We start from the raw sequence: 9,774 nt of genomic DNA on the forward strand, positions 1-9,774 counted from the left end.
GTTCAAATTCATCTTACAACCCGATTCAAATTAGACCAACCCCCAAAAAAATAAAACTAATATGGCTACGAACATACAATCTAAGAATCTACCCGCCATCCAAACCAACACCACATAGGACCAACTTAAAAAAAATTACCCGATAAAAAGCATGTAGATAGGGGAAAATCAACACAGCGATAACCAAGAGACATCACTTCGAAACCTTAAGCCAAACAATTTTTATTACACATTCTAACCAAATGGTGGTACTCATAAATGTAGAAATATAGAAATAATAATGAAGAATGAAACTACGACCGTAAAGCCACAACCAATATCCACTACTTGACACACGAGCCACTTAATCAACAAGAACCATGATCATAAAAACACCCACCACAAGACAAACAATGAAATACCACGAAAATCTTCATTCTAATTTCACGTACATTAAACCTCTAAGACCATCGCTAGTAATAGCGTGTTGGTCGATGGTGTAGCAGGCACGCCACCAACATGCTGATAACAAGGCGTGTTGGTGGTTCAATTGTTCGGCGTGCGAGGAGGTAGCACAGAAGGTGTAGCCGGCGTGTATGTGTATTTGTGAGACGTGGAAGAAGGAGAGGAGAACAACGGATATATGTTTTCTGATTCATATTGAAACGGCCCGTCCATATTACTATAAACGTGGTACGTTATTCATTGGTCCCATAGCGAGGTATTTGACCTCTATATGATACGTTTTAGAAAATATTGCATTCGTTTCATAAAAAGCACACTATTATTATACATAATGCATGTTTTAAACAATTGGGCGATTATTTAAGGAATAATCCCCATAATACATCGGTTTTCAAATACTACACACGTGACATAACAGTTAAATATAATACATGACAAAGGTTTTATTGAATGCATCACTTTATTTAATTAAAAGCATGAGACTCCATGCACAGCTTGCTCAGATAATGCAACAGCGGAAGACTTTCTTAAGGACCTGAGAATAAACATGCTTAAATAGTCAACACAAAGGTTGGTGAGATATATAGGTTTAACATCGATATAAATATAGACCACAAGATTTCATAGTTATAAATATATGTACACTCGCAAGCGTATAAAAGTATTCTATAAGTTGTTGAGCGCTTCAGTAACCATACTTAACCATTAATGTAGCATATTCCCTTTATTATGAAATCTCCCTACACTGTACCAAGTGTAGTAAAAACGAAGTACTATGCAACCGTTTACGATACTAGAGCGACTAGCCCGGTTGGGGTTGTCAAACCCGATAGATCTATCAATAGGATTCGCGCTTACATGTTCTTACAACATGTAAATATTAGTTACCAAGCTATTAGGGAAGATATGCAATGTGGTACAACTCAACGTAGAATATATTTTAAGTACTTGTGTCCATGGCGTAAAACATAAAATGCATGTATTCTCATCCCAAAATATTTTTAGAGTTTAAAAATGGGACTATATACTCACGGTAGTAAAAGTATATTAATAATAAGTTTTCAACTTATTAAAAATATGGCCGTCGTCCTTGGATTCACGAACCTGTAACAAATATATATGTATATCAAAATGTAATACAACTATTATTCATATCATATCTTCAATCACATGTGATTGTTTAAGTTTATATTTTTCAATCACGTGTGATTGTTTAAGTTTATATTTTCAATCACGTGTGATTGTTTAAGTTGTCAAGTTAGCAGTCCAACGTTAGTAGTCCACAATTAATAGTCCACAGTTAGTAGTCCACAGTTAGTAGTACATAGTATACACGTGTTGTATAAGACTCAATCATGACCCACAATACCGCTATTATAGTTACACGTATTGTGTATGTGGTGTCTTTTGATTTATCCGACATATTGTGTAACCATGACATGTTAGAATACATGTATAATACAAGAAAAGTTAGCTAGGATATGGTTAGTATAGATTTTAATGAATCAATCCCGTAATCAAATTATCCATTTCTAACCAATATTGTTTTGCCCATAATTTCTTCGTTATAAATCCGTTTTGAGTGAATCAAATTGCTATGGTTTCATAACAAACTGTAATTTGTGAAACTAAACTGAAAAAGTGGTGGTTTATAGTCGGAGTTACAAGTTATAATCCATATTTGAAAGAGGTAGTCATTTCCGTCGAAAGAACGACATCTTGATGACCATTTTGAAAAACATACTTCAATTTTGAGTTTAACCATGATTTTTGGACATAGTATCATGTTCATATGAAATATCATTTTCCCAGAAGAACAACTTTTAAATCAAATATTATGATAGTTTTTAATTATCCAACCCAAAACAGCCCCCGGTTTTACTACGACGGCATATGTCCGGTTTTACGGTGTTCTTCGTGTTTCCAAGTTTTAACTCATTAAGTTAGTATATCATATAGATATAAAACATGTGTTAAGTTATTTTTAAAAGTCAAGTTAGAAGAATTAACTTTGTTTGCGAACAAGTTTAGAATTAACTAAACTATGTTCTAATTTTTAAACTCTTATATAGATAGCTATAGACATATGAATTGAACAAGAGTTGAAGTAGAGTTTTTACTTCAAGTTTAGAATGTAAAGTTGCTGGAAATAAGTAGTAGAACAAAACTTGAGAGAGTTCTTGCAAGTGTGTGTGAAAATTGGAAGTAAAATTTAGAAAATGAATGTGTAAAAATGAGTTAGAAATGATGCTTATTTATAGGCTTGAAAATTTGGTTTTTAGTGAAAATATCTAAGATAAGCTAAAATGTATTAAGTCATGGATGACATATTAAATTGATTAGGTCATGGATGACATATTACACAAATAATTGCAGATTTCTATTGGTATATACCAATAGTAAATACTTCTAGAAGCTGTGTATAATACGGGTAAAAATACCGTATGAATGCGAGTAGAATTCTTGAGAAAATTGTACGAAAATAAGAGTATAGCTATCCTTTATATGTATTGGTATATTATAAAGTATATTTAATACTTGTAAGGATGTATTTACACTCGTAATACTTTATATGTAAATACATTTTAACATAAGTTAATTACGTCGTTTAAATAGTAACATATATATTGTTCAAAAACTCTTTAAATTAGTAGTATGAAAATATATATATATAATACTTTGTTAATATACATAATGAGATATTTAATTATCATATTTTCAAGTTAAATATATATAAATCCATATATATACACAATAATTAAACAATTAAATCAAGTTATGACGTTCGTGAATCGTCGGAATAAAAGAGTGACCAAAAACTTGTGTAAAACTCTTTCCGGAGGTTCAAGACTTATTAAAATTCATTGCTTATCAAGTCGGAATAATTAAATCATGTAAATAGTATAATCAAGTAGTCGGAAAAAATCCGGGTCATTTTACACATAATTGTTCGTGAATCGTCAAGAGCAGTCGATGGGTAAATGAATACATGAACACGGTTCAAAGTTTTTGAGATTTCAACATTACAGACTTTGCTTATCGTGTCAGAAACATATAAAGATCAAGTTTAAATTTGGTCGGAAATTTTCGGGTTGTCACACATATTAATATTATATATATATATATATATATATATATATATATATATATATATATATATATATATATATATATATATATATATATATATATATATATATATATAAATATAATGCAACAGATATATATTTATTTCACACACACACACACACACACACATATATATATATATATATATACATATATATATATACATATATATATACATATATATATATATATATATACATATATATATATATATATACATATATATATATATATATATATATATATATATATATATATATATATATATATATAACACTCCTCAAACCATAAAACATATACTCTATCAATTATCTATAAACTTTCTCATCTCAATCAATTTTCAAAATAACTAAAAAATGGATGCTTATTTAACTTTTGCCAATGAATCTTCGGACGACGGCGATTTGTTATTAAATATTATGGGTGCGTACGCCGAAGAGCTAGGTTGAGAAGCTGACGAAGGCACAAGTGCAAGACCCCGACGAGAACCCCGTATGTATCTTCATAGAGATCGTGAAGGAGCTGGAGCTAATCTATGGAAAAACTATTTTTGTGAAACTCTACGTATCCTCCTCACAAATTTAAGAGACGTTTTCGAATGCGTTCGCAATTATTCCTGCATATCATAGAAGGTATATCTGAATGCTCTCTTAATCCTTTGCCCGTGCACTTTGATTTTTTTAAACAAAGACGCGACGCTAGTGGTCGTCAAGGTTTTAATATACATCAAAAGTGCACATCGGCGTTACGCTAATTGGCATACGGTACAGCAGGGGATATGTTCGATGAATATCTAAAAATGAGTGAGCAAACCTCATTAATTTGCTTAGACAACTTTTGTTTGTGTGTTACTGATTTGTACCAACAAGAATATCGATGAAAACCTACTACACATGATATTCAACGAATATATGAACATCACGAAGCAAAACACGGTTTTTCGGAAATGCTTGGAAGCATCGATTGTATGCACTGGGAATAGAAGAATTGTCATGTCGCATGGCAAGAACAATTCACGAGTGGTCATAAAAAAAGCATCTATTATACTCGAAGCTGTAGCTTCGTATGATATGCGGATATGACATGCCTATTTTGGTGTAGCTGGTTCCAACAACGATATAAATGTGTTAAACCGATCACCATTATTTGATTATATTAAGAATGGTACTACTCCAGCTGCACTATTTTCCATAAATGGTCATATACACACACACACAGTTATTATCTCCCTGATGGTATTTATCCAGATTGGGCTATACTAATTAAGGCATTTTCATCCCCAACAGACGAGGCAGCTAAAAAGTTTACACGTTTTCAAGAAAGTGCACAAAAGGATGTCGAGCGCACATTCGGTGTTCTTCAAGGTAGATTCAATATATTACGTGTGCCTGGACGAACTTGGAAAGCCAAAAAAATGTCCCGCATATTATATGCTTGTGTTTGTTGCACAATATGATCAAAGAGGATAACGGTTTTGCTATAACTTCACTCGACGAAGAGTATCTAAGAGAGCCAGAAAACCAACCGGCTTATGTTAGAAATCAAAATAGTGATCGTGTAACACGAGCTAGGAAAATGCGCGACAAAGATGTGCACAATGCACTTTGTCAAGACTTAACCGTGCATATATGGAATCTTCCACCAAATTTCCGACGCACTAACTAGTTTTTTTTTATTGTAATCTTTTATTTGTAGGATTTTTAATTTTATTGTAATCTTTAATTTCTAAGACTTTATAAAAATAAGGTAATTTAGGACGTTTTAAAAAAATAAGGTAATCGTATTTACTAATATTAATTGTATTCAGTTTTGTAAAAATTTATTTCTTTTAATACTTACAAAATAATACGTAGTAATATAACTAATTAAACAAAATAAATTAAAATCAAGAAAAGTAAAAGAAAAGTAAAAAAGAAATTAAAAATACCCAACCCCTACCCATCAACACGCCACTCAGCACGTCACCCATTAGCCAGTAGTTTACCAGCACGCCCATCAAACACCTCAACTCCACCCACCAACACGCCAACACGCCCGCCATTGTTAAAAATTGTCTAAATAAAATGAACTTAGACCTTGTACAACCATAACCTTCTCACTCCTTGATTCAGAGCACACTTAGCACCACAACCTACAATCACTTGCAAAGTGGAATTAAACTTAGATCATATTTAATATTTAGATCATATTTAATATTTAAGATGTTTTTGTCTAAATGTCTGTAAATTATGTGTGTAGAAAAGATGTGACATAAAGTCTGCATGTTAAATATTGAAGAATGTATGTTTTTGTGTCTGCAATACATAATTCAAAATCCTAAATCATTGTAATTTTCATTTTTTATCTGAAAATAATAATAATAAAATTATTGATTTAAAAAGAAATATGAAAGATTACTCTGATAGTCACCCCATTTCGAGATCCTCTCAAGAGTAAACATTACTAATGGTAATACCCGTCCATGCTCTCAAAGAGAAGAATAAACGACTCATAGATTCAACCTTTGCCTTACAGATAGGACAACAAATCGTATGAACTTTAATCCTTATTATGAAAGATTACTCCGATGAGGTAACTTGTCAATAGCTAACCTCCGTAAAGACACATTTACTTTCCCCACACATATAAGACTTAATATGGTCTACATAGGAGAAAAGTAAACAACACATTAATTTAGCAATAGTAAACTTAAATAAATATCAAACCACGAAAATATTTATAATTCTGTTTTGTGAAAACTAAAACCAAACGAGTTAGTATATTTAATTTAAAACTTAAGAAAACGTCAAGTTTTAAAACAGTGTAATGAGTAATGAACGATTAACTAAAGTTTTTTTTTTTTTTGAAATGCAATTTTATTAAAAACTCGAAGATACAAGCGCCGATAGACCAAAATTGTAGACTAACAGCCTGAGACACTAAACCTAAAAAAAACTAAGCAATACAATTAGTTGCACAGCATGCAACCTAGAAACAGAACACGAACAAAATCAAACCTATAAAGCATAACGACTTCTATGACAACTTAAGGTAGCAACTTGGGTTTGAGATCCAAGTTAGCCATATCAAGTCCTTCTTTCTCGATCTATTAGAAATCCACTCGAAGGATTTAGTTTGTATCTCACTTAGAGCTATCGGAGCATTCCATTTTTTTCCTTGAAATACCATATTATTCCGATTTTTCCAAATTAGATACGCACTAATCCATCTAATAGCTTGCCACAATTGTTCCCCAACTTTTGACATTAAGGGTGAATTGCTTCCCCCTAGCATATTCGCAATATTTGAATATACGTAGGGACTAACATTCCACCATTTAAAAACACGAATCCAAATTTCTTCCACTTGTTTACACGTACAGAGAGCATGTTCCACCGTTTCTAAGTCATCGTCACATAAAAGGCATCTAACCGAGTGCAAGTCAATGCCCCTTTTGTCAAGTTCTATTTTAACGGGTAGCCTTTTTTTGAGAGCTCTCCAAATAAAAACTTCAACCTTTTTGGCACTAGGTTATTACGAACTGTTCCTGGTTGTGAAACATACTGACCTAGTAAATGGATGTCGATCAAAGAAGTAAGTTTTCGGACCGAGAAGAGCCCACTTGATTCAAAGGCCCACTTCCAATTATCACTTTTGTTGTTTTTGAAATCAAAGCTCTCCAATAGTTCCTGCATCGAGTGTAATTCAGCTTCGGTTCTTCCTGACGGAGTTCTTGCCCAGTTCCACGTAAAAGATAATCCTTCCTCATTTGCACGAACACGTTGTTTAACACATGTATTCTGATCCAGCTCCAGTCGATAAAGTCTCGGGTATGTCTTGCACAGTTTATCATTACCGATCCAATGTTCCTTCCAAAAGAGTGTAGTGTTGCCATCTCCAATTGTCTTGATAAAAGAGCCTTTGAATGGAACCTGTAAAACTTCTAACGAGAGACCTGCAGAAATAATATTACGCCATGTACTTGAAGGTATTGGATGGGAGTTTGCATTTTCATCCAATAAACCTCCACACGGCCCATAAATACTACGGATTACATTGGCCCAAATGGAATTGGGTTCGGTTTTAAACCTCCACCACCATTTGCCCAATAAACCAAGATTTTTTTATTTTAAGGAACCAAAATTCAGGCCCCCGTTCCCGAAAGAGTTTATCACATTTTCCCATTTAACCCAAGATATTTTTTGTCCCGAACCCGAACCGCCCCAAAAGAAACCTCTCCTTACACTCTCAAGAATTTTTAAGACACTAGGCAGAGCGCGAAATAACGAAAAATAATACAACGGAAGACTATTAAGAACCGATTTAATTAGAACTACCCTTCCTCCAAACGATAACGAACGCATTTTCCAACTTGATAACCGAGCTTTAAATTTTTCTATCACAGGATTCCAATCTTTCACCTTTGTCATTTTCGAACCAATAGGTAACCCGAGGTATATAAAAGGTAGTTTACATCCATTACAACCAATATGTCTTGCAAGACGGTTAACTTCCAAGAAATCAATACCAACACCATAAATACAACTTTTTTGGAAATTTACCTTTAATCCGGAAGATAGCTCAAAACATTTAAGTAAATTTCTCAAATTTAGTGCATTCAAACGACTCCATTCTCCGAAGAAAATTGTGTCATCCACATATTGCAAGTGTGTGATAATTACTTTATTTTCACCCACTTCAACTGTAGTGACCCGAACTTTTCCATGTTTATATATATTAATTGAGATTGATATTTACATGATTAAATGTTTCCAACATGTTAAGCAATCAAACTTGTTAAGACTTGATTAATTGAAATATGTTTCATATAGACAATTGACCACCCAAGTTGTCCGGTGATTCACAAACGTTAAAACTTGTAAAAACTATATGATGACATATATATGGATATATATATAGTTAACATGATACTATTATAAGTAAACATATCATTAAGTATATTAACAATGAACTACATATGTAAAAACAAGACTACTAACTTAATGATTTTTAAACGAGACATATATGTAACGATTATCGTTGTAAAGACATTTAATGTATATATATCATATTAAGAGATATTCATACATGATAATATCATGATAATATAATAATTTAAAATCTCATTTGATATTATAAACATTGGGTTAACAACATTTAACAAGATCGTTAACCTAAAGGTTTCAAAACAACACTTACATGTAACGACTAACGATGACTTAACGACTCAGTTAAAATGTATATACATGTAGTGTTTTAATATGTATTTATACACTTTTGAAAGACTTCAATACACTTATCAAAATACTTCTACTTAACAAAAATGCTTACAATTACATCCTCGTTCAGTTTCATCAACAATTCTACTCGTATGCACCCGTATTCGTACTCGTACAATACACAGCTTTTAGATGTATGTACTATTGGTATATACACTCCAATGATCAGCTCTTAGCAGCCCATGTGAGTCACCTAACACATGTGGGAACCATAATTTGGCAACTAGCATGAAATATCTCATAAAATTACAAAAATATGAGTAATCATTCATGACTTATTTACATGAAAACAAAATTACATATCCTTTATATCTAATCCATACACCAACGACCAAAAACACCTACAAACACTTTCATTCTTCAATTTTCTTCATCTAATTGATCTCTCTCAAGTTCTATCTTCAAGTTCTAAGTGTTCTTCATATATTCTACAAGTTCTAGTTACATAAAATCAAGAATACTTTCAAGTTTGCTAGCTCATTTCCAATCTTGTAAGGTGATCATCCAACCTCAAGAAATCTTTGTTTCTTACAATAGGTTATCATTCTAATACAAGGTAATAATCATATTCAAACTTTGGTTCAATTTCTATAACTATAACATTCTTATTTCAAGTGATGATCTTACTTGAACTTGTTTTCGTGTCATGATTCTGCTTCAAGAAGTTCGAGCCATCCAAGGATCCGTTGAAGCTAGATCCATTTTTCTCTTTTTCAGTAGGTTTATTCAAGGAACTTAAGGTAGTAATTATATTCATAACATCATTCAATTCATACATATAAATCTATCTTATTCGAAGGTTTAAACTTGTAATCACTAGAACATAGTTTAGTTAATTCTAAACTTGTTCGCAAACAAAAGTTAATCCTTCTAACTTGACTTTTAAAATCAACTAAACACATGTTCTATATCTATATGATATGCTAACTTAATGATTTAAAAC

This window comes from Rutidosis leptorrhynchoides, chromosome 1 (assembly GCF_046630445.1).
Source record: "Rutidosis leptorrhynchoides isolate AG116_Rl617_1_P2 chromosome 1, CSIRO_AGI_Rlap_v1, whole genome shotgun sequence".
Taxonomy (NCBI): Eukaryota; Viridiplantae; Streptophyta; class Magnoliopsida; order Asterales; family Asteraceae; genus Rutidosis; species Rutidosis leptorrhynchoides.